This window comes from Lissotriton helveticus, chromosome 2_1 (assembly GCF_964261635.1).
Source record: "Lissotriton helveticus chromosome 2_1, aLisHel1.1, whole genome shotgun sequence".
NCBI classification, from domain to species: domain Eukaryota; kingdom Metazoa; phylum Chordata; class Amphibia; order Caudata; family Salamandridae; genus Lissotriton; species Lissotriton helveticus.
The window spans coordinates 1,137,929,876-1,137,956,589 of record NC_136059.1 but is presented as its reverse complement, the minus strand read 5'-3'; the positions used below and the strand labels follow the sequence as shown (position 1 = coordinate 1,137,956,589).

At 45.3% G+C, this 26,714-nt stretch overlaps 1 protein-coding gene across 2 annotated transcripts in view; it reads right to left on the bottom strand.

Moving 5' to 3' along the window:
• Positions 1–26,714, bottom strand: part of BNC2 (basonuclin zinc finger protein 2) — a 1,233,205-nt gene that overhangs the window by 689,538 nt on the left and 516,953 nt on the right. For both annotated transcript variants that reach the window (XM_078675980.1, XM_078675981.1), the window contains exon 4: positions 24,916–24,985. The gene's annotated coding sequence lies outside the window, so the exon portion shown is untranslated. The remainder of the gene's footprint in view (positions 1–24,915; positions 24,986–26,714) is intronic.

Here is a 26,714-nt window from a genome sequence, read left to right as displayed (position 1 = left end):
ACCTGTAAACAATTTGTCAATGGCAGAATTTTAGTAAACCATGATAAAGGCAAACTATGGTTGTGATACAGGTTATTTTAAAGACAGCTAGTAATTTGTCAAGAGAATTGTGACTCTGTTTACATATATCATGTGCAAATGTCATTCCAGGAAACAGAGTAATGACCAACACAAAGTGAAACAAAGGAGGACGGACGCTGTAGTTCCCTTGCTTCTTTATTTAGGAATGTTCCTGCGACATCTCAGGTTAGCAGTCTCAACCCTACATACCAGAAACCATCTTTGGGCCAGATTCATAAATATTATAAAAGGATACATTATGTCTGCATGCATAATTGTACACCTAGGCATGCATTTCTGACAATAAATGATTCACAAGAAATGCATAAGGAAACTCAGGTAGACCCCCCCATTTATGTGCACACAATAATCGTTGATTCATACACAAATTTCCCCACACATTTCTGCTAGCAGAAACGCACAAGAGCAAATGTTCATGTGAGGACATGAACAAGCATGAATCATCAAAGACTCATATGCATGCACAGGTTATACTAGCAAAATAATACCATGCGTAAAGTTGGTGCAAGACTTAGGAGAACAAAAATTCAGCAGTAGAAAATTCGACAATTTAGGATTTATCTACACACAATTAGGACTAGCAACATACACGGGTGATCTAATTTTGAGTGTGCCACTCTTTTTGGCGTAGTAATGCCAACCAGGGATATAGTGATACTGCAAGGTGTGGTATTACCTCACATCAGTATTACCAGCTGATTCCAAGGGCCACATGCATCAAGCTGTTTTGCATTCGCAAACGGTGCGAATCGCAAAATTCTGCCGTTTGCGAATGCTAAAACCTTTTTTGGGATGCATTATTTTTTTCATTTTTCGCAATTTAAGAAATCGCATTTTTTTGCGATTTCTGAAATTGCAATAGCATTTAAGAAATCGCGAATGCTGCGATTTCTTAAATGCTATGCATGATTTTTTTTTATTTGCGAATTCGCAATTTGGAAGGGGAAAATTACCATGAAGTAAACCTTCATGGTAATTTGCGAAAAGTTTCAAAAATGCCAAAAAATGCATTTTTGAAACTTATATTTTACACACACACATGCCCTTGGGACATGTGTGTGAGTAAAATGTACTTACGTGACATTTTAGGGGTGCAGGGGGGGGTCCTTTGGACCCCCCCCTGCACCCTTGAAATTGCATTCTCATTTTGCGATTCCTTAATTGCGAATTCGCAAAATGAGAATGCCTTCCCATTGATTCCTATGGGCCTCTAGGCCCATAGGAATCAATGTAAAGCGATTCCTTATTTGCAATTCACAATTAAGGAATCGCAAATAAGGAAAATTAAGAAATCACAAAAACTTTTGCGAATTCTTAATGCATAGGAATTTGCGATTCCTAAATTGCGATTCCTTAATTTTCGCAATTTAGGAATCGCAAATTCCTACAATGATGCATGTGGCTGCAAGTGGGGGAAGTTCTAATATCGGTTTCAGAGCTTGCATGCCCGATTACAAAACGTTTTGCTGCTTTCCAACTCTCTTCACCATGCACATTCCACCCAGTTTTTCCAGGAAAATTTTGCAACTTGGATGCGCAATTAACTCAGAATCCTGCAATTTCTGAAGGAAACCCCAAATATAGAGAAAAATACACCAGCTGAATTTCTTTCATCATAGGATTATTATAGGGCAGGAAATTCAACCGATGGATTCTACTACATCTTTAAAGATACCCTTAGACTCTGAATGAGTTTTTTAGTGGTAATCAGCTACCACATAAGTGGCAGCATAGCAGGTGGGGTCAAGACATGGTGCTCTTCTTTATTTACTACAGTGTACTATACAATATCCCCATGGCGTTGAACACACTGAAGATAAAGAAGAATTTTACAGACAAGAAGATCAACATTGCCACATGGTATGTAGTGGCTCTTACTGGGGAGTTCTCTAATCGGTCTTTTCATGCCCCTTTGATACCAAGAAGCCATGTAGTAGCAGTCGCGGATATTATGAGCAGCATATGAGCGAGCTTCACAACATAGGGCCTGGGATAAGCCCGAAAGATGAATGTGAGTTAGAAAGTCACCAGGACTCAAGTGGAAAATATAAAGGGGCAGATTTACTAGCCCCTTGCGCCACTCTTGCGTCACTTTTAACATTGGAAAAGTGGCGCAAAAGTGGCGCAAGGGGCTTGTAAAACTGCCCCAAAGTGCCTGGAGACAGCCGGGATCAGGTCTTCGTCTGACTCCATGGAGCAGGATTTAATGAGCATCATTCACCCTTCACATTTTTCATGACCAGCGCACTGCAGAGGTCACACTACCAGAATCTGATAGTCTAGCCTGCGGGGGCAATGCATGTGTGGCTACATGGGTAGGAGCTTACAGGCATGGTGGAAGGAGGTCTTTCCAACAAAAGGAGCCAAATGGACAGAAATGTATTTCAACACAGAGAGCTGTCAAAACATGGTGGAGGCCCAGAGGTATATGGCTGACAGACTTGCTGGAGAACACACATGCTGTCCGTCCCAGTGAAGAGACAGGAAGTGAACTTATGGATCAGAAAAATGGGAAAAAACCAAACAGTGTAGTCCTGGTGAAAAAAAGTGGACAGGAGAGACAAAGTTAGTCTTCTGCTATATTAAAGTGAGAAGGAAATCAAATCAACGCTGCAAAATAAATCCTAAAGTCCCTCAGGGCGATGCTGTTTTGTTGCTAGACGCAAAAAAAACAATTGATGGACAGAATGCAGAACAATGTCATACATTCACCCCAGTACAGAGATCTGGGCTTAAATCCATCGTTTTTTTGCTCTCCATGCCATTCCAGTTTGGACCCTGCCATATGCAAATCAGTCTTGACCCTGGGCTGACTGGGAACAGTCCAACCCGAACTGCCAGGCCAGGTCCTCCCTGGACTGGAAACAAGCATTCACAGGACCGGTTTCGGGCTTTCAGCCCTCATCAGCCAGGATAGCTTGACTCCAGTGGCATGGAGAGCACAGGACTCACGTCTGAGCACACCCATCCCACTCGGGGTGACAAATGCAAAAAGAACAATTGATGGACAGAATGCAGAACAATGTCATACATTCACCCCAGTACAGAGATCTGGGCCTACATCCATCGCTTTGTTCGCCCTAAGTTGGCAGGGTATGCCCAGACGTGGGTCCCTTTCTGATTTTGCCACTGGATTCAAGCTAGCCTGGCTGAAGACGGCTAATTAACCAGAAACCGGTCCCATGATGCTTGTTTCCGGTCCAGGGAAGACATGGCTTGGCAGTTCGGGCTGGACTGTTCCCATGGGGCACAGGGTCAGACTGATTTGCATATGGCCGTGCCTGAACTGGGGTGGTGGAGTGAGCTAAAGAATGATGAAGGATTAAACCCAGATCAGTTGACTGGGGGTGAGTGTTTTATTGGCTCAAACGCTCCGTCTATCATCCCCTTTGGTATCGTTTTGTTGCTAGACGTCATATTTTCATGGATTAACTCCATCACTTACACGCCACGCACAGGTATTGGGAACCTGGGTCCTTCTTTATGGGGTGAACATGAAGAAAAGGTGGCGTCACAGGTTGGTCTGATGGCACTGACAGTGTGAAAGGTGTGAGAGATTCTGGGTAGGACACCATTGCAGCTCTGTAGGAGAGAAGGTATGTAGCCTCACCGTGCTCCTCAACATGTTATGCTTGAAGCTGATCATGGCTCTGCTAATCTTTGAACCTACATCAGATATCCCTTTCCACAACGTATATCTCAGCCACAGGATCAGAAATCGAAAGTTTAGCTTGCTGACCACAATAGACAGTTTGTGTAACTGCTTGCAAACCTCCAGTAATAACACAAGACCATTCCCATTGTGTCTAAATATCCGCTTATTGATAGAAAGAGTCAGTTTGCGTGGTCTGTTGTACCTCTGTTGCAGTACTGTAGCAAACTGGTCGAAGGAATTCGAGAGAAAGGAACAGAGAAGGTAGGCACTGTCACCTGTGTGAAAAAGACATGCATTTGCGTATGCATTGTGTTGTCACTAAATGTATATTTGTTAGTTACACTGGACAGACACCACACTATTTGCACCTTTACTGCATACATGCTGCATATGTGTACATAACTGAGAGGGCAATGGAAGATTCCATAAATGTGTTTCTCTACTGAGATCAGCCAGGCACGCCTGTCCCCATAGTCTAAAGCATGTTGTTGTGCTGCAGTAACTGCCTGTTGCTTGTAAAGGTTGTGTACATATGTATTACAAGAGGAAATAGTCTCCATACGTCTGGTCTGACCCTTGTCATCGCAGGTGGTTTGGACATAGAGTGCATCTGTGGAAAATGCAGTAAAGACTTTCATTGGACAAGATTGTCTGGGATGCAGGCTGGTGTACCAGGAAAACATGGCAAGTGTGCCAGAGCATAAAACGGCTGCTTCACGTGTTGTCTTTCCTGAACAGACTGCAGCCTTGTGGTGTAGTGCTGCACACATTTCATGAGACACCACAGCACTTGGAGAAGGCGTTTGCAGTGATCCTACTGAGCCTCTGAAATGAGGGAAGCTGCCGCAAAGAGCAGTAAAACAAGTATTTTAACAAGGACAGGCATGGCAGGGGGCAGTGTTAGGTGTGAGCTCTTCTGACTCTTGGAGCACGTTCATGGTGACTTGGTTGGAAACAGTGAATCCTGTGGACCTAACTGTTGGCCACAATGAAGCTTGTGATGTGTCTCAGTATCCCCTCTTTCTCATCAGCCTCCTTCACCTGCTCGAGCAAGTCATATGGTAACACCTCATCTTGATATGTTGCCAACAAGCCTCAGAAAGATTAAAGGTGTTCTTATCTCTTTCAAAGGTGGTGAAATCTTCCGAGACAGATGGACATCAGTTGTGGCCAGTATTTAGCTCAGGTGTTCTCTAGGAGCACAGTTTAATATTTCAGCGGTTGAGGGTTAAATGGCTTGATAGCGTTACGTGTGTTCCTCAGAGGTTCATCTGCGTTTAACAATACATGGCAGAATTGCTGTTGGATACCGTTTACAGAGTATATACCAAGAGGGAGATTTTGAAAGAGGTTGAATGTGTATTTTCCTTTTACCTGAATTGGATTGGGGATACTTTTGGTGGGGAAGGGTAATAAATAACAAAAACAATATTTACACAAACAAAAGCATGAAAAGGTTTGTGAGTAAATGAAAGGCAGACACAAATGACTAATGTTTCTTGTGGCTGTTTCCATTTCTCTTTTAAGGTCTACAGGTGGAAAAAATTTGAAAACATAAAGATTAACATATCTCTTTCAGAATACCTTAAGCCGAGACAAAGACCATTGCACCTAAAAAGGATAAAGGAAGGAAAAAAGGAGAAGAGAATAAAATAGAAAAATTCTAATTCATTTGCCTTAATCCCCTATTAGCACACAATAGTAGTATCCATTTTCCTGAGCTGAAATTTCATCAAGATATGCCCTAGCTTATATCTCAGAGACAAAGCTACGGGTAGTCCCATTAAAGATGACCTTCAGTCTGGCTGGATTCTGCAGGTACACAGTAGCCCCCAACTTCTGTAGGGGATCAAAGAACTGCCTTAATTTCCACCTTCTTTTGACTGTGGCATGCGCGAGATCTGGCCTGGTGAAGAAGGTGAAAAACTTCAAACGACTTTTTACTGTTAGGTCTTGCCAGATCAAATAGGGCATCTCGGAGAAGAGAGTTGCCGAGGAGCACCAGCACAGCCCGAGGGTGTTGTTGTGAGGCCTGTGCTCGTTTGTTGAGAAACAGAGGGAATCGGTGAGCCCTTTGTACTTCTCTGTCCCAGTCCCAGTCCTTCAACTCGGGAAACATTTCCCTGAGAAGGGAAATCATGAATTTCCTAGGGTCATCCTTCTCGATTCCCTCGAGGACCCCTTAAAATCTAAGATTGTTCCGTCTCTGTCTGTTTTCCTGTTGTTCCATCTTCAACAGTAGACCATTAACAGCGCATTCCTGTTCCTCGCTGTATTTCTGGAGCTTGCTGGCATCTTCTTCGAGTTGGTCCATCCTTGCTTCAACTGAAGCCACGCAATCCGCTATTGCAGCACAGGTCTTTCCCACCTTCTGGACTCCCCCCTGTAGTTTGTTAACTGCTAGGCGCGATCCTCGGCTGTCAATTTTGACCTCAGCTTGGAATCTCTTGATGGACTGTAAAATGACCGCTAAAGGAGGTTCTTGGGTGGGCTCCTGTTGTGGGTTCTCACTACCAGCAGTCACCCCCAAATTGGGATGAGGTGACCCAGAACCAGACAAAACCGCGAGTCTTGTTTCCTCACAGTCCCATCCCAAGTCAGTGTCATCATCGCTGTTGGAGGAATGGTCTTCCTTAGATTTGCGCCGTCTCCTAGGACTCCCCCTCCTAGCTCTCACGTTAGACCTCCTGTTCTTAGAGGGATCTGTATTTGAACTGCCGCACCATCTGCTCCCCGCCTCATCCCCACCAGAAGCCGAGACACCAATGTCAGAAAACTCAGAGTCCTCGATCAAAGAGCAGAATTCATCCAGAGCCTCTGGTGGTTTTGGCTCACCGATAGAGTCCAAGCGGTCAGAGTCACAAGGGTCGGGGGGAGCAATTACAGGGATTGGGTTTTCATTCAGAATATTGTTCACGATGTCCCCCTTCTCTAACCCTGCAGCCACCCCCTCAGACAAACCCCCTTGTTGATTTGTGAGAGTCATAACGGTTTCCTTTATTTTACCAATTTCCTCATTTAATGTCCTTGCAGTTGACCCTTCCTTGTGAGTTTCCTCTGCCCGGGAATCATTTCCAGTTCCTACATTCACTATTTGATCAGATGTGGCGAAGTTTGCAGTTATTAGTAGCTGTACGCCATTGGGATTCTTAATGAGGCGTGCTTGGCCTTTTTCGGAAGACATCGGTTTCTTGGTTTCTAGTTCCAGTTCAATGTCTACAGAGCCCAAAATAACATCTTTTTTAACCTTTTTTCCTATCTTTGACCTTGCTCCTAGGGACTCGATCTTTTTCCCTCATTGTAGATTGCTGATGGAGGCTCCCAGCAGAGAGCTGGGGATCGACTTGATCTTCCCACCGCCCCCCCCCTTACCCGTCATGTCGACCTTCTTAGCGCTAAGCAGCAGGAGCGCTATCCCAATGCAGACACTCCTCTGAGGCAGCCGGTGGGGAAATCCCGATCTGTGTGTGTTTTCCATGCCTCGCCTAGATCGCGGGGCTGCCTCTGGATTCGGGCAGGGGTTGCGCAGGGCAGCGGTGATCGGTGAAACCAGAGAGAAGCAGAGATGTGAAGCTCCTCGCGGCAAAGGCTTCCGACGCTCTTTCAGCCGGAAAACATCCAGGGTGCTGGAAAGAAACCTCAGCGGCATCTCGTGAGCTTGTCTGCTGTCAGCGGACCGCTACAATGTTGCAAGGTAAGCCATGGGGTTTACGATCAGTGTTTCATGTCGGGAGGCTCAGCAGAGCTGCACTACGGCAAGGTCAGCCGGACGCCATCTCGCCTCCGTCCGCCGTCCGTCCTCCGGTAAACAGCTACAATGACCAACACCGAGGTCTTAACTTTAGTAGAAATAGTATTAGGCTGCTAAAGCCATCAAACTAGAATTGGTGAATATGATTCATAGGACTATAGATTACTAGAACGGGTACAGCCTGGCGTTTATGTTTTGTCCTTAATTATTCTTTTTGTAAAATTTTCTATTCATGCGGGGAGGGCTCAGGGGGGGCACGGTGGGGCTTCCGGATGGACGCTACACCCCTGGCGACGCAGCCAGGTAACCTCCAAGGTTGGTGGGGGGGTGGGTCTTGGGTTGGGGGGGGAGAATGGGAGAACGGGACTGACGGACAGGTTATCAAAATCTATGTCAAAAAAGAATAGGGAAGCGCACGCAGGGTTTAGAGGAAACTTGAAGGAAGGGGTCAACAGCTTTGGCACTCTTACATCAGCAGTATGGCCAAGATAAAAATAATATCTTTAAATATATCTTTAAATATATGTGGTCTGAACGATCTTAAAAAGAGACAAACAGTGGCAATTGGCCTACAAAATTGGGGAGCAAATAGTGTATGCATGCAAGAGACTCACATCGAAGGAGCACAGAGCCATGTTTTGAATACACTAGGGTATACATTGGTGTGTGCTACCTCACAAGGGGCTAAGACACGGGGGGTCGCCATCTTGGCTAAAGGGAGTGGGTATGTTTTTAGTAAATCCAGAACTGACAAATTTGGCCGCTGGGCTATCACCGAATGAAACTATCAAACAGGCCAAAAAATGACAATCTGTGCTATTTATCAGAGTAACTTAGACGATCCTGGGGTCATTGACGAGGTCTCCAACGAACTTTCACACTGGTCTCTTCTGCTCCTGGTTTGTGGGGATCTCAACATAAATCTCCCGTCCGATTGGTCTCTGAAGGACGACTGGGTTTATAAAGGGCAAAAACCAAAGGTATTTTGTGCTATCAAGAATCTATGTTTAGCACGTGGGCTTGTGGACAGCTGGCAGACTTCCAATACTAATAGTAGTGATTTAGGCTACACTTATTACTCCAATCCACACCGTACACACGCCAGATTAGACTATATGTTTATATCAAACTCGCTTAGTCAGGACTGTCAAACTGTGAAATTGCCCCGTGTATTATCTGATCATAATCCCCTTTTTTGTACTTTAACTACTAGATTGGCTAAACTAGAACCAACACCGTGGACATTTGAAAAAGCCCTATTGAATGACTCCCAATATAGTCTCTATATGAAAGATTGGATCCCCAAATTTCTAGTAGAGAATATTAACAGCACCTCAATAGAAATTGTATGGGACGCTTTAAAAGCCAGGATTCGGGGCGAGACCATGCAATTCTCACTCAGATCAAACAAGCAAGAGAAGGAGGAGATACGGAGGTTACAGGATAAGCTCACGATAGCAAAAGTAGGTCTTGTTAGAGCCACCAGCGATGGTGATCCAACTGGGGATATCTCGTGCAGCTTAGCCCAAGTAGCAGTTGCTAAAGCAGCAATTACTAATTTCTTTCCAGACAAAGCAATTCGGAAAGCCACTGCACGAAAAGAACTAGTATATGAAGTAAATGAACAAGTGGGTCATCAACTAGCGGTGCGAATGCGGCAACAAACTAATGTTAACATAATTAGGGAGATTAAAGATCCAGTGGCAGGACAACTAAAAGACCCAGAATTAATCAGGGAAGCCTTTCGTCGGTTTTATACAGAACTATACTCTGTAGATGGCAGTGGGGACATAGCCGAAATGGAAAGGTACCTAAAGAATTGTGAAAGTGGCAGCCTTGAGGAAAACGTACAGCAGGCTCTAGAGGAAACTCCTAGTATGGAGGAGATGCTAACGGCTGTCAAGAGTCTCCCGAAAGGGAAGGCAACAGGACTTGATAGTATCCCCTCAGAGTTCTATAGTACATTTATAGATCAAATCAAGCATATACTGATTGACTTGATTATTCATATCTTCTCTGGGGGTCAACCACCTAGTTCCTGGTCCAGGGCTAAAATTGTGATCTTTGCCAAAAAAGGGAAGCCCCCTGAACTCCTAGGGTCGTACCGCCCCATAACTCTTATAAACGCCGATTCCAAAATATATTCAAAAATGTTGGCAAACCGGGTAGCACCAATTATACAACAAGTAGTTGCCAGTAGCCAACATGGTTTTGTTCCCGGGAGGTCAACAATAAATCATATCCAGAGGGTTATCACGCTTTTTGATGGAACAGGAACTGCAGGAGACCCTTTGGCCCTAATCCTTCTGGATGCAGAGAAGGCCTTTGATAGGGTCTCATGGCAGTTTCTCTGGAAAGCAATGGCAATAATGGGATTTCGAACAGGGTTTATTCAGGCTACACAAAAAATGTATGCTAATCCTAAGGCTGTAGTGTCCGTTAATGGAAGCTTAACTAAGGAATTTCTTATATCCAGAGGTACTCGCCAGGGCTGCCCTTGCTCGCCATTGCTCTTTGCAATATACATAGACTCTTTTATTCGCTACCTAGAAAAAAATGACAACATTGCCCCTATCATATCACAGGGACACGCTACAAAAACGTTAGCATATGCTGACGATATTGCTATAGTCACCCCAGATCCTGTAGGTGCAATGCTGAACATCGAGGCAGAGGCGGTGAAATTTGGACTTGGCTCTGGCTATGCACTCAATCAGGGGAAGACACAAATTGTTTTAAATCAAAAAATTGTGATGGACGACCCTAGAGTAGTAAAGGGAGCAACTTACCTGGGGGTTACGATCTCCTCAAACCTGGAGGAAGTTGTGGATATTAATGTCAAGCCAATGCTGAACTCAATGCATAAGGACTTACGACGCCTAGATAACCTTCATCTGTCCATCATTGGGAGAGCAAACGCAATCAAAATGGTGTTTTTTCCAAAAATATTATACTTATTTTAATTTGCTTGGAATTCTCTAACGAGTGGCTTACCTCAATGGAACGTACATTCTCAAGATTTATATGGGCATATGCACAACCCCGGCGGGCATATAAATATCTCACCCTTCCTAAAGATAGAGGTGGGCTAGCTCTTCCTAATCTGAGAAGATATTACTGGTCATGTGTATTACTTTATAGTAGGGAACTACTGCAAGAGGGGGATAACACAGAAGATCATACAGTATCGATTTTCCAGCTGCTTGTTGGAAATTCTAGTAATGGTTATCTATGGAGGCATATTCATGACAGTTATCACAAGAAGGTCACATTTAAGACTCTCTATAGCTGTTTTAAAGTATGGAAGGCCGTAAGAGAAGCATTTGGAATAGGACAAATCTCACATTACACACCGATATGGAACAATCCAATTCTTCCACCAATGGTTTTCAAGGACAATTGTGTAAACAAATGGCATAGAATAGGAATTACACAATTAGGGGACATGTTTACAACACAGGGGATTAAATCTTTTGAATCTTTGAAGGAAGAATACAGCTTAGACTGGCGGGATTTATTTAAATACCTCCAAATCAGGGATTTTTTAACTCGCAAACCGGGGGCCAGGACATTGGGGGAAGAATCTACCCTAGTAGAGATGATCATACACTCTAAAAATCATATTATAGGTGGAGTTTATGCGCTGCTGTTGACCATATTCCCGGACGACCTAGATAAAACATCAATGAAGTGGCAAAGCAAACTTGAGATTTCAAACAAAGGCTTTCTACACACCTATCAGCTAGCTCAAACTATTCTGATCTCCACTAAACTTCAGGCACAATTCTACAAAACCTGTTTTTTTCTTTATTATACACCTGACAAGATTGCAAAATGGGGAACCGGCAAAGGGACCTGTTGCCCGAGATGCAACTTACCTAAAGCCGATTCCATACATATCTTTGCCTCTTGCCCTGGGTTAATTTCTTTAAAGCAAGACATAGAGAGGTTCTTATCATCCGTTCTTCATAGGGAGGTGACTTTGTCAAAAGAGGCAAAGGTACTTGGGGCAGACGAACCAGATAACATTGAAAGTGGCCAAGAGTTCATATTTGTAGCGATGGCTGTCCTGCGGTTATGCCTAGCTTCCGCTTGGCTCGAGCCGTTAGCGCCCTCTTTCCAACAGTGGCTAGCTAGGCTATTGGCGGTACATAATATTGAGATAGCCATTTACCAACGGAAAGGTAAACAGCGGCGCAATAGGGGTATGAAAATCTGTACCCCTCTTACACAATGGCGGGATTCACAAACATAATCTAATGTACCTATAAGGCTGTAATGTATATAGGATTTTGTTCTTAAGTTTGGTTTATGTAAGGATGGGTTAAACAAAAAGGAAAAAACAATGTAATGCTCATGACGTTAATGTGCGCATGTTTACCTGTCCGTCATACGGGGGATTGGGGGGGGGAATAAATGTAATACCATGAATAAAAACATTTAAACAAAAAAAGGTCTACAGGTGGGTTGGGACTAACACCTAGGCTGGACAGGTGTAAGTTAGCATTCACTGAGATTTGAGGAGTATTTTAGAGGGTATGTGTCTCTGGTATTAGTATTTGGCACTGCTGGATCACTTCATCAGCAATGAGTATGTTATGGAATTGACACTGCTTTATCGGATAAACTTCTTTTTGTGACTCTAGTCTGTATCCCATTTTTAAGTTATTTCACTTTTTGTTGACACATCGTATGGAACCCTCAATTTTCCACCACAAGTGTAAAACCTACCACTGAAGAAAATCTGCAGTCATGGTCGGTCACAAGTTTAAATTCCCGCAAGAGTACACAATGTTTTTTCACATAAATGTACGCAATGCGTAGAATCTGCACATACACATTGCATGGTTTTACCAATGAATTGTGGCCACGTAGAATGCAGGTTGGGTGAAGAGGGTGCCTAGGTCCAGTTATTTAGTTGTGTTTTTTTGCACAAATCCACACTCTAGAGATAAATCCGAGTCCGAGATGAGTTACATACGCCCACACAAAATAATTGTTAGCGCACGAAGACGGATTCCTTTTCCGGGAGAAAAATACAACAGCAGCACAAGGGAAATCTTGTTCCGGCGGCATAACTGAAGTGGCAAGATGCAATATTAGAAAACCAGAGCTCCTCTCATTCCTGGGAGAGGCTGTGTGCCAGAATGGCTCACTTTAATGAACCTGTCTGCAATAAGGCTCGGGGTGCAAAGAGGCTATTCAGCCAGTCTATTGTGTCGATTGCAAGTCCTTCAAATACCTTGCCGCCATTAGACATGCTGCATTGACCAATTCCGTCCTGATTGCTGTTCTCTTTAGCGTCAGGGGACGCGTGTTGCCCAGATAGACCCATGGATCAGCCACTGCGGCTCGTGAAATGATGACACCGTACGCAGGCGCGCGCCGCGCTGCCAGTTCCCGCGCTGCACATCGCGCGCCACCAGCGGGACACCGTCCTGTCACGTGCAGGCCTGCAATTGACGGAAAGGCTGTTTGAAACTTTGCTCGAGACCAAACTGTCACTCTATGACGGAAGTTCTCCCTTAGCCCCTCCCCCTATGCAGTCCCATCCTCCCTCAGCCACCCTGGGAATATTTGAAGAGAATGAGTGACACGGGCAGTTCACGTCAATAAATAACCTTCTCCCAATTAAAGATTGAAACATGCATTTTAGTTTGTTATTAAGGTTAGGTGCTGCCCGTTTGTTATAAGAAAACCCCTGAAAGAGTGTTCGTGTTCGAAGAAGTGCACAGAGTCCGAATATGTGCAGGGCATTGTTCACAATAAAGAGCAACCCTTGCCCAAGCTGTACTGCGAGAAAAGGCAAGATTACTGCGCCGAGGCCGGTGAATGCGTGCCCTTTGAAAAGTCCTGCCCGCGGCTCTGGGTGTCTTAGGAGCGCGCGTCTGCTGAGGTAACTTCTGTCCAGGCATCTGATTTTTTCATGCGCAGCTTTCATGCCCTCACCTGCTAAAGGGCCTACCTGCAAGACATCTTTTGTAACTTGATTTTTGTATTTTTTGCAGGCATGGCTCTTGCATTTGCCCTTGTGGGAGGAAAAGTGCCTGACAGCTTTAGCAACAAAAAAAAGGCTCAGCAACTGTCAAGCGAAGGTAGAAAACACTTCAAACAGAGACGTCCCAATCAGTGCCGGGCAGAACTTACTGGAACTCACCTGCAACGCTGGCCAGCCCTTGATCTTTTTACAAAGGCACCGGCTTTTCTGAGAAATCCAATGGCAGCTCGTTTTCAAAAAGAGAGAAAAAGGCCCGAAGAATACAAAAAACAAAGTACATGACTATTTCGCATTATCGTCCACAAACACACGAGCAAAACCGGAACATGTGTCTGTGTTCACAAATAAAAACATTCTACATCCGATATCCAAGAACGGATTGACGAATATAATTCCTTGTATATTGTTATTGCCATTCCTTGACCCAGGGTTACTAGGGAGCAAGTTCCTCAAAGGTGTTCCTTCCCTGTCTATGGACTCTGCAGACGTGGCTATGTTGGTGTGACTGACGCCAAGTAAATAAGTAGCAATGGCTGCAGCAGTCCACCTAGTGTTGTGTTTGCAAATTGTAATTGTATCATGGCACCCACCCCTCAGTTTACAGCAAGTAAGGAAAAGTTGTCCACCTGATGTATAGATCACCATTTGCAGCCCTCATCTAGAAGCAATATGGTTTTGTCCAATAGCGACTACTGCCAATAACACTAGGTGGGATGGAGGGTAATAATATAAAATAATAATAATAACTTACTTGCCGCTGCTGCTGCCGGGCACCGCCTCAATGCTTCCCTGCTCCTGTCCCCACCCAATCACGGCGTTGCTCTCACATGAGAGCAGCGCCGTGATTGGCCTGAGTGGGCTGAAATGCCTCTCAGTTGGGGCCTGGTGGCCAGCACTAGTTCTGCACCCAGCTGTGCCACACAGCCAGGTGGAGAAATGCTAAGTGCGCATGTCTATTTGGCTGGCCTAAGACGGCCAGCCAAACAGACATGTTCACTTAAGGTGGGCCCACTACCCCTCCTCTCTAGCTGATGTCACTGGGATAGAGAGGCCGGTCCGCACTGCACTTGACTCAGCAGTCTGGGGAGAAAGTAAAAAAGTTTAGCAGTGGAGTGACGCTCCACCACCATAGTGGAGGAGACGCCCCTAGTTTTGTCATTTGCGTCACAGCAGGTCTCCCTCGCTTGCTGAAGATCACACATCTTGACATTAAGACTTAAACGTCTATTAGAGGCTCTGAATGGTTTAATAAAGTATTTTGATATGATAGAGACAGACTGATGATACAGACTAACATGGGGCACAGTAAATCATCTTGAGCACAGTGTGATAAACTTCTTTCATCTATTTTGTTGTAGTAATTAGTAAAGTCTCAAACCAAGAGGCATCCTGGGGCTTCTTTGTGGAAATGGACATAATACTGTGCTGGAAGCCTAGACGGCATATGCTAAAAGTGGAGAGGTGTTAGACTCCACCTGAACCTGTAACCCACATCTTTACCACATATGCTGTTTGGAAGCTGTTCCATGAGGCCCCTTATTCCTTTCACTCTATTCCAGCAAGGCATTCTTTTGTAATTCGTGTACTCGTAGTGTAGGTGGTTAACGTTAGCAAACTGGAGCTTTCTAGTGCAGCTTATCTTATAGTTCTAATCACAAGCATTTTGCGAGAAGATGAAACAGCAGCTAGTAGCAGTCAACAGTACTGTACATGACAGTGTTGGTAAATATATTTCTCAAGAACATGATCAGTAGAGATACTAGCGCAAAATCAAAAAAATTCTAATGTGCCCCTCTCAAAGTAGGATGCAGGTGATTTGTTTGACATCAACCTATCACAGTACAGACTATCACACCAACCTACCATCATGTTTGCTCAGTAAACTTTACATTCAAAAGGCAAATACATCAACCAAATCACCTCAATTGCCTCAGCACTAACCATAACCCTAAAACCACATTATTGGACACCCTCACCATACTCCATGGCAACGAAATGTTACAATTAATTAAGTTCAATGACATTACATTTTCTAAAAAGAATATCCTAAGCTTCACCAAAGCACATTAAAATAATAAAAGACAATTTTCACTTCATTTCATAAGGCTTTATTCGGAACAAAAAGGAACATGTCCATAAAAGCACACATATAATACATAAGATTCCAATTACAATTAAAATACAATTACATTTGCAATTAAACAGCCAATGTTTAAAAAGAAACATAATATACAGGCGGGGAGGGAATAAATATTTAAAAACTCATACTTTTCCTGACATTAATCGCTTTAAGCAGGAAAGTAGCAGTAACAAGCACTGGCGTTACCAATAGGTCTCGCAGTAGGAAAGTTGGAGCTATTGGTTTTGTAAATGTATTAATTTTTTAACTTATGTTGACGTTTTTAAAGCACACTTCCATTTCTGAAATGGCATTGCTCCGTGCACACGTTGCTTACTCAAGCTATGGCACCAGAAAGACGCCACTTTTTATTTTGTCTCTTGACACTTGGTAAAAGAAAACACAAATAAAGCCGTATTTGATGCGCACGCTGTTAAAGCAGACTTTCAAGACTTTTATTTCTTGTCTCTTGACACTTGGTAAAAGAAAACACAAATAAAGCCGTATTTGATGCGCACGCTGTTAAAGCAGACTTTCAAGACTTTTATTTCTTGTCTCTTGACACTTGGTAAAAGAAAACACAAATAAAGCCGTATTTGATGCGCACGCTGTTAAAGCAAACTTTCAAGACTTTGTTAGTAAATGCTTGTTAGTAAAGGGAGCAAGCGAGAAGATGAGTATTTGATGCGCACGCTGTTAAAGCAAACTTTCAAGACTTTGTTAGTAAAAAACACAAATAAAGCCGTATTTGATGCGCACGCTGTTAAAGCAGACTTTCAAGACTTTGTTAGTAAATGCTTGTTAGTAAAGGGAGCAAGCGAGAAGATGAGCGGCCGGGAAACTGAAAGTACGGCCGGCCAGCCATGAATAATTAGGGGAGGAGAAGCCGCAGAGCGCACGCTGGGAGAAGCCCTTTGATGTGGTGGCGGCCGTGAAAAAATGCAATTAGGAGGAAGGGAGGGAGGCTGATGCGCGTGCTTGTTTGGTCACTTGATTCACGTGAACTCGAAGAAAACCGCACCAAAAAACCCTTGGTTTGACGAGTATTTTGAGCACTTGAATTCTCGCTCCGCTCAATGCGCATGCGCATTGATAGGTCGCGAGTCCTAAAAAAGCAAACATCAGGATGGTGCAAGTTAAAAAGCAATTTCATAGAATCATGTACTGTCCTGACACCAAACTTGACAAAAATAGGTTTTAAAAAAGCTTTACGGAAATTCCCATACAGTTGACACAACAAAAGAAAGTGCATAGTGCTTTGTGCAGATATATTATCACACGGGCAAGGGCCAGCAGGGTGTTTGTTCAGTGAAGGGAAAGCAACCAAGTTATGCACAATCCCCATCCTTAATCTTGTTAGAACAAACTGATGAGAAACTCTGGTCACTTGGGTCAAATATGGTTGATAGCCAGCTATTTCGTTCATACTACTGTAAAATACACAGGTGGATAAATTGCCCTCGTTACAGGTCCGCCTCTCTGATTTATGATTCAAAAATATGATCTTCATTTCAGACTTAGATATATCTGAGGCCCCATATCTGTCTATATTTATATTAAGGCCATAGAACTCCTGAAAGCTGTTGATGATATATTTAATCCATGGAATCTTTAAATAGTTATCAACAGTGAGACAGTCGTTAATGATGGCTCTGTTGGTAGGCTGGGCAAATAAATGTCTATAGAAAAACCCCAAGGGTCTGAGTGAAATTCCCTGGTCGTTCGGTGGGCGAGATGTTGCTCTGATCAAAGAGGTGGTGGCAAGATGTGGGTTTTTAAAATGTACTATTACACAGTCACCACTGATGTTTTTATGTGACTTCCCTATCCATTTAGTTCTTGTGGTGGTTAGAATCTGATCAGACAGAGCTACTGGGAAACCACACTCTCGATTAAGCCAACCCACGGTTTTATTCTTCAAAGATTCATGTGTTTCCAAATTGCTATGGGGCCCCGTCTCCCTGACTGGTGGGACATTGGTTAAAACTGCCACATATGGAGCACAATCTGGGGGTAAGTCGGGCTGCGAATAACCATATCGCTTGGTCTTCTCTTTAATTAGCCCTGGCTTATCCACTGGGGCTATAGTAGTAGGGGTATTTAAACACACCGTAGGCACAGGGTTGGATACAGCTAGAGTAACTGGGCATAACCCCTCTTTGGGTATCTTTGGTGTCTCCGTTAGAGATCCATTACCCCTTGTACCTGCTTCTAGACTAACATTTGACCTTATATATAAACTCAGAAGGTCTCCCAACCTCTTTACCTCCCCTGAGATAGTGTCAAGTTTGTCCATTAAAGGTTTAATAATTTAATCAAACTTGGCATCAATAATGCTAATCAACAGCTCCAACTGTTCGGGAACTAGTTTAACCTGAGAATTATTAGTATCCGCTACTGGGTCACTAACAGCGCTGTTGGGTAATGGCTCAGGTCTTTTTTTTTATGTTTGCCCCCCGTTTGATAGGATTATCCTACTATGACTCCTCCCAGATCTTAACACCCTCTGGGCTCTTGGAGCCGGTGAGCCTGATACTAATGTATCATGGGGAGCCTGGGGCGTGACCAAGTTAGGCTCTGATTCTATAGGGGTAGCCGTGGTTGGAAGTACAGGAAACTCCAAGTTGCAATTGACATCTACTAGAGATGTAGACAAAGAGGTGGGTGACTTAGGTGGACTGGGTAATGGAACAGATGGGCTCCCCCGACCCAATGATAGTCGGCGTTCTTTGTTAATTTTGTCTACCACTTTAACAAGGTAATTGTCAAGGGTAGCTAAGGCAGGACAGGTGTTGACATTATTGCCTTTAGACATAATTGACTCTCTCAGAATGCTTACAACAAATTATAAAAATCCGATAAGCCTTAAAAAACCTTAGTAAGGAACAAAATAATATTTCCTTATACTGTTAAAATACTGGGAACAGACAAACAGGAATACAAGCAAAATTAAAATAACACAAAACAAAACACAGTCCCCACTATGAATATGAATAGGTGATGGGCTCAATTACCAAATCCGATAAGAGATACCTCAGGGGACCACAAGGACCCAAAATCTGTCCGAGAACCAAAGTCCGTGGCCCTGCCCTGCCTCGTCCTGCCACGGACGGCCACAGACGGTCCCGCTCTTGTCCCGGGCTTCTCCCGGGGCGTCCCGCGCGCGTCCTCGCGGGACGAAGGTCAACACGGAGCTTTATGCGCCTCCAAGCGCGGGTTGGTGGGAGGGGCAGCAGCGTCACCTGGAGCACAACTGCGGGGCTGCTGGGGGTGGTAGTCCCGGACCGGCAGAGCTAAGCCCGGCCGGTACTGAAGTCAGGAGGGGTTGTTCCAATGTGCGTTCTCAGCGGGGCGAAGCCCAGCCGAACGCAAATTCCCCTGTAATATTCAGCACAAAGGTCCTCAGGCCACACGGAGCTTTATGCGCCTCCTGGTGCGGGTTGGTGGGCGGGGCAGCAGCGTCACCTGGAGCACAACTGCGGGGCTGCTGGGGGTGGTAGTCCCGGACCGGCGGAGCTAAGCCCGGCCGGTACAGAAGTCAGGAGGGGTTGTTCCAAAGTGCGTTCTCAGCGGGGCGAAGCCCAGCCGAACGCAAATTCCCCCGTAATATTCAGCACAAAGGTCCTCAGGCCACACGGAGCTTTATGCGCCTCCTGGCGCGGGTTGGTGGGCGGGGCAGCAGCGTCACCTATAGCACAACTGCGGGGCTGCTGGGGGTGGTAGTCCCGGACCGGCGGAGGTAAGCCCGGCCGGTACTGAAGTCAGGAGGGGTTGTTCCAATGTGCGTTCTCAGCGGGGCGAAGCCCAGCCAAACGCAAATTCCCCCGTAATATTCAGCAATTTTCACTTACATGAAATTCCTTAAATATATTCAAATAGATTAAAATCATTAAATTAAAGAACGAACCCTAAGCTAAAAGGCATATGAATGATAATTAGAAACTAAATGTAATTAAAGTGAATAAAATAAATTCTAAAAAGATATAAAGGAAGGAGAAATGAATTCTAAAAATATGTAAATGGAGGATGGATAACCACAATCCTCTTATTCTTTATGTAATTTATTACAAATGTGCTTCCAAGATTATGTTTTAAAGTAAATGCTTATACTTATAGTTTTCGAGCAACAAAAATTAATATAAACATAGCATACTGAACATGAATTTTTTAAAGTCCTTGTCATTTCGTGATATTATAAAATGTTACAATTTTATCTTTAATATATTTACATTCCTACAGAGCGGATGACAAAGTACCGGCTCAGTCTCTGTGATAATATGTCTGTGTATTGAATTCTATGTGATGTTTAAATCATGTCATGAGATTAATGTGATGGGAATTGTCCCTTATGATGTGTTTACTTCCTTATTGTTATATGGGAAGTGACTGAACACTGTGGACCTCAGTGCGCTTTTAGGTCTGGGATTTGACAGCAAAGCTGTCAAACAGACTATTGCTTACAATAACACAGAATGGACATTGTGTCTGCCCCTTTCAACCATTGCCTTTCTCCAACTAGCCTCTTTCAGCCATTAGCTTGAGACTTTGTCAGTCACTTATTGGCTTTGCCCAGAGCCTTATTCATCTCTCATTTGATGCCTGTGGCTGTATCCTTCCGTCTCCACTCGAGTGCGTCGGCCGACTGCACAAAGAATTATTTTTACACCTATAACCTTTTCTATCTACTTCTGCTGGCTATAATGTGTGTACACTCCATGCATTAGCCTAATAAATGTTCTTTTCTCACTATATTTGCCCTAAATTTACAACCTGAAATACATGATGTCATGAAAGCAGAGTATGATGCACTTAACTGGCCATGCCCACTGCCATTGTCAATTCTTATGTCAGCAACTCACCAACCCTTCTCTAGCATTTCCAGATTGTACAAGCAACCAGCTGGGGTTCCCTTTAGGGCTTGAATACACACATCCGCACAAGTTTCAGTGGCATACTTTTTGTAACATTTGCTGGGACTGCTGGGAAAAGGCATTGCATGCCACCAGAAGGAGAATGAGATCAGATAAGATCTGTGAAATATTTAATCACCAGAAACTGTATTCTGGGAGTAAATAAAGGACAGAAGCAAGAACATGGTAAAAACAATACAAGGGCCCGATTATGATCACGTTCGGAAAGCATTCCGACCGATTCGGTTCTGGAATACTTTACGAACAACTCGGATCGGGGGAGTCTGATCGAGTAATTTGGATACATCCAGATGCTTCCAGATACGATTTGGTTGGACTCACATTGACTTCAATGGGAGTCTGTGTTCCGAACAAGAACATAGGCTCCCATTGAAGAAAGGGGTGGCAGGGGAAAATCGAGCACCCTGGAGCTGGCAACCCATGGTGCCTGCCACACTGTGCATAGTTGGGAAGAGGGGGCCAATGGGTACCCCCAAGAGCCCGATTTGGAGGGCCTTGGGTGAAGGGGGCCTTCTACAGGCCCCCAAAGACAGATTTCGACAGTCAATTAGTTTTGGGCAAACCGAATCAGAACAGCTGTCCGAATTGGTCATCGTAATTGCTCGCTCGGAAACAGAGTCCATAAAACTGTTCGAAATGCTCGACCTTTTGAATGCCTTTTGTAACCAATTCGGAAAGCCCTAATGGGTTCGAACATCATAATCGGTCGTTTGGGACTGTGTACAATTCAGTCGGAAACTAAGTTTCCAAATTGGATTTGGCAAACCTGAATCCAATTCGGAGCCCTTCCGAACTGGCTCATAATCGACCCCTAACTGTGAAATGACCAGATAACTGAACAGATAATGGAGGCGGCAGGGCCAGTGAATATCTACAGAGAACAGTTTACAGAATACTAATCTGCTTGAAACTTGGGGTAGTCAAAGGTGTTACCTCAAGCTACTGAAAGACATTAAGGGCCTCATTACGATGCGTTCAGAGGCTTTCCGAGCCTCTTCACGGTTTCAAATCTGACAGCCTCATTACAATGGAGGCTGTCGGTTTTGAAACCATCCAGACATTCTCTCTGGCTTCCGATGGGCTCGGGGAGCCCCTCTGCCAGTCGGAACCCACACGTAATCCCTATGGATGCCGTTTTACGCCGTCCGAATGACAATGTCGGTTTCTGGCAGGGTTTCCGTGCTGGGCTTTCCGACATGGAAACCCTGTTGGAAAGTGACTTTAGAGGCCCCTAGTAGGGCCCCCTTCAGCCAGTGGCCTCCGGTTGGGGGCTGAGGTGTTCATCCCTGCATTGTGTGGCAGGCACTGTGAGGTGCCTCTCCCGCGGTGCGGGAATGAACAGAAACTCCCTTTTCTGGTCGGTCGGACCCGTATCCGCAATGGTGTCAGGCGTACGCAAGTCTGCCCGACATGAAAATAAGGTCCTAAATTGTTATAGGTCACAAGAAAGACATCATTGGGGAGCATTTTTACTCCTCTACACAGGAAAAAAGTAAATATTTGGGCGTACAGAATCACAAACAAAATCTGTACTTTTTCAAAATGTGTTTTGGGTCTACAGTTTGTATTGTCACTCCACAGGTCTTAGTCCTGGTGAAGAAATCTATAAACTTAGGGTTGGACAACATGCATTGCTTAATATGTTTTTTTGTTTTAAATGAATTACCAGGGCCGTCGTTTTTCTAAGGACCCAGAAACTGGTGCTGCTGAACCTGGGGGTTGGTGAATACCAAGTCTGCCTAGCCTTGGATTCCACCTCAAGCGTCCTTCATCCACCACCTAGCACTTTCAGTCCCACTCTTTAACGTTCGTTTTCATCCTTTGTTTGTCTCTTTGTTATTGTTTTCCTACCTCTCTTTTTCTCCCTCTTTCTCCTTTTCTCCTTTTTTTTCTTGTGTCGGGTCAAAAAATCTAGTAATGCAAAATATGTCCTTGTGCCCTGAAACAAGTGCCTTTGCCCCTAACTGTTAAAATACCAGCAGAAATTAAGCACTGAAAAAAGACAGACAGCAGATGCCTTCCGGATTCACAGGGGAATTCAGCAGTATGTGAGTCTACTGCAAATTAAATTCTCTAACATTCTATGGTACAGAGCTGGAGTCAAGCATTGCTGAAAGAGAACAGTCAGATCCAGTGTCAGCATTACAAGCTCCTGTCCTCGACAGTCTGTGTAAGCAATAAGCAGTGAGCATAGCATTACAGTTTTACCCATAGCTTGGACATAGAAATGTAATATGTAACGCTAACATGCATGGGCCTTTTAAGTCTTTACATGCTAATGACCAGGGGTGGCTCCTCCACTAGGGTGAAGCAGCGTCGCCCCACTGCTATCTCGCAGTGCGAGAAAGCCAAAATATAAAATGGTAATAACTTTTGGTGATTACCATTTTATGTTTCTATGCGCATTGCGAGCGGGCGGAGCTGTCCTGCTCAGAGAGCAGAGCAGGGCAGGAGTGGTTTGCCCACTCCTGAGTGCGCAAAGACTGTTTAGCCAGCTCTCTTGCGTACTCTGCCCTTCGCCATGCAGGTTACATTGCAGCTAGGCTGCGTCCCGACCAATCAGGGAGGGAGCCTAGCTGCCTGCTTCCTGTTCCTGTCAGAGCAGGAGAGCAGGAGCAGTGAAGACGCGGGACCTGGGCAAGCAGAAAGGTAAGTTTCATTTTTTAATTTTTTTATTACTGACGCGCCCCCCCCTCCAAACCCATGCCTGCGCCCGCCCCCCCACCCACGACTTATGCAGGCCGCTACTGCTAATGACACTATCATGGGTGCTGTAAGTGAAAGAACTGAAGCCTGCTGCGATCATCAGCTCCCTGTACCACCACCCATGTGGCTTATGGTTGTCAAGGAACACTAGAACAGGGCAACACTCATGGCCTGGAGCAACTCTCGAGTCTTGGAGCAACACTTGCGGCTTAGAGCAACACTTGCGGCTTAGAGCAGCACTCATGGTCTGGAGCAGCACTGGCTGCCTGGAGCAGCACTCGTGGGCCTGGAGCAGCACTCAAGGCCTGGAGCAGCACTTGCAGGGCTGGAGCAGCGCTTGCAGGCTGGAGCAGCACTGGCCGCCTGGAGGGCACCCGCGGGCCACGAGCAGTAATCGAGGCCTGGAGCAGCACTCGTGGGCCAGGAGTTGCACTCGAGGCCTAGAGCAGCAATCATGGGCCAGGAGCAGCACTCGAGGCCTGGAGCAGCACTCGCGGGCCAGGAGCAGCACTCGCGGGCCAGGAGCAGCACTCGCGGGCCAGGAGCAGCACTCGCGGGCCAGGAGCAGCACTCGCGGGCCAGGAGCAGCACTCGCGGGCCAGGAGCAGCACTCAAGGCCTGGAGCAGCACTTGCAGGGCTGGAGCAGCGCTTGCAGGCTGGAGCAGCACTCGTGGGCCAGGAGTTGCACTCGAGGCCTAGAGCAGCAATCATGGGCCAGGAGCAGCACTCGAGGCCTGGAGCAGCACTCGCGGGCCAGGAGCAGCACTCGCGGGCCTGGAGCAGCACTCGCGGGCCAGGAGCAGCACTCGCGGGCCAGGAGCAGCACTCGCGGGCCAGGAGCAGCACTCGCGGGCCAGGAGCAGCACTCGCGGGCCAGGAGCAGCACTCGCGGGCCAGGAGCCGCACTCGCGGGCCAGGAGCCGCACTTTCGGGCCAGGAGCCGCACTTGAGGCCTGGAGCAGCGCTTGCAGGCTGGAGCAGCACTCGCGGGCCAGGAGCAGCACTTGAGGCCTGGAGCAGCACTCGCGGGCCAGGAGCAGCACTCGCGGGCCAGGAGCAGCACTTGAGGCCTGTAGCAGCACTGGCCACTTGGAGCAGCACTCGCGGGCCAGGAGCAGCACTTGAGGCCTGTAGCAGCACTGGCCACTTGGAGCAGCACTCGCGGGCCTGGAGCTGCACTCGCAGGCCTGGAGCAGCCACTATCCCCAAGTACCATCTGATTCAGGACCCATGAGCAAAGAAAAATGTTACTTGTGAGTGGCATTTTGAACCTCGCTTATGCATGGCATTATTTTTGACAATCCGACTTTATATTTGCTAGATTAAGGGCAAAACGGTTGCGTGCCAAGTTTCATGACAAAATCGCCAAGACTGAAGGTTCCCAGTATAAAAAAGAAATTAGCTGAAAAACAGAGTCAATTCACACTGGTTGTTGGAAAAGGAAATTAAGTTAGGTACACATGGGATACTTAAAAGGGGGTGTAACCTTGTGTTTTTGGCAGCATTGAAAGAATCAATTTATTGATCCAACTTACGAATGTGGCACGTCAGAAAGGAGCGAGATACTGTTTTCTGGAAATAAAATACAACTCTTAAGAACTCAAAAGGTCTGAAGCCGACTATCAGAAGAAAAGAAAAGCGTCAATAAGCAGGCACGTTATTTTTCATTTTACCTTTCTGGGTAGCGCAGCTGCTTCACACCTTCCATCGCGAAAATATTAACACGGGGTTGCATTTTTTCCCCTAAAAACAAAAAGGAACAACTCTTAAGTACTTTTTTTACACAAACCATGTCAATTTAAATTGGACATTAGTTCCCAAGTCTGACATGCGTGACAATGCAGTTGGATGCATGGTTTCGCAAATGAAATTGAACCAATTCTTTTGATGCATTCCTTACAGTACTCAAACTGCCTTTTATCGCACTGTAAATACAAGACAAGCCAACAGGTCACTTAGCATATCTTGCAGACCGCTAACAGTGGGGGCAAGCTGCGCGCCACCAGCAACAGTCAAACCACCACTGCTGTAAGCTGCAGCTAGAAACAGGACCGGCACATAAACAGACGGAGCGGTGCAATTAAGGACAATTAAATCAGTATTAAATTATGCCAGATTTCCTGTGCAGTATGGTTTCAAAAGATCAGTTTCAGATGTTGCTTTTATTCATAAACTTTTGCAGTATAAATAAAACGTTGTGCGCGCTGCACACTGTAAATCTTATACTTAACTTACCATACAAATTAAATTCAAACACAAACATAACCTTGAAACCTCATCCTTTCCCACAAGGCGGCCGCGCAGCCCACCCCATTCAGAGGCTGTGCTCTCCGCTCTCTGCCCGGGAGCTCGGTGTAAAACGGAGGGAACGGGTGTTTGTCCTGAAACCCCAGCCTGGCAGATGAAGTATTTACAGTACACAACATGGAAAGAGACAAGAAACAGACCGCGCACAGGGTATGGGCTTTTGTTACTGACACAGCATGCGAGTGGCAGCCCTCCAACCACCCCCACCACTTCTCTGAGCACTTATCTTTCGTGATCGCTGTTAGGTTTGTGTAAGTGACACACTACCTCCTCATCTATCTACATATATTAGATGAGTCCCTGCTTCCACCCTACCTCTTTTCCAGTGGACTAATCTGGTGGGGCAGCTTCGCCAGGACCAGTTGTGGGCACTTGACATTAGACAGGTTGGGCGTTGAACTTCTGGCAGTGTTATGGGGAAGAGGTCAGGCCTAAGTTTTACTGCGATGAAAACTAGGATTCAGACTAATTGAGAGCACCAGTAATCAGGGCCACTGGAATTATGCGGCAGAGGAGGACTAAATTAATATGCTTCATGAAAAGGCAAATAATATGTTATAATGGGGCACAACTTGTAGCATTATTACTTCACTATTTTGATACTTTAGTAACTTTTGATCTTCAACTTGTGCAGCAGACATTGGATTATGTGGCTAGTGCAGCAAACTCATAATTATGCAGAAAATGCCACAGTCGCAGAATTCCATGATTCCCGTGGCCCTGCTATTAACTAATCTAGACAATACAAGTACGTGATCACCTAATGGTTGTGACATATGGTTCACAGTGCACAGGTAAAGAAACATATCCTCCAAGTGTGGAAATACATGGACTCTTGGCAGTGGCGGCTGGCATGTACAGAGGGTGGTCAGAAGGGGAGCAAAAAGGAGTAGTTTCTGTCCTGTAACTCCAGTTCTGTACTAGGGGTATCTCTGTTATAGTCATAATCTAGTGAATAGTCCCGCCCATGTGCGTGGACCCTGGAGCAATCAACAATAATCTCTTAAGGTGTCGAAAAATGCAGAACTGCACAGACACTTAAGAGAGAATTTAAAGACAGATAATGCAGCCTATATCCACAGGCTACACTGTCCAGTACTTCAACTAGAAATTCCACCAAAAATCCACAAACAGCAAAGCCTGACCAGATTTCCCTTGCTTTAAG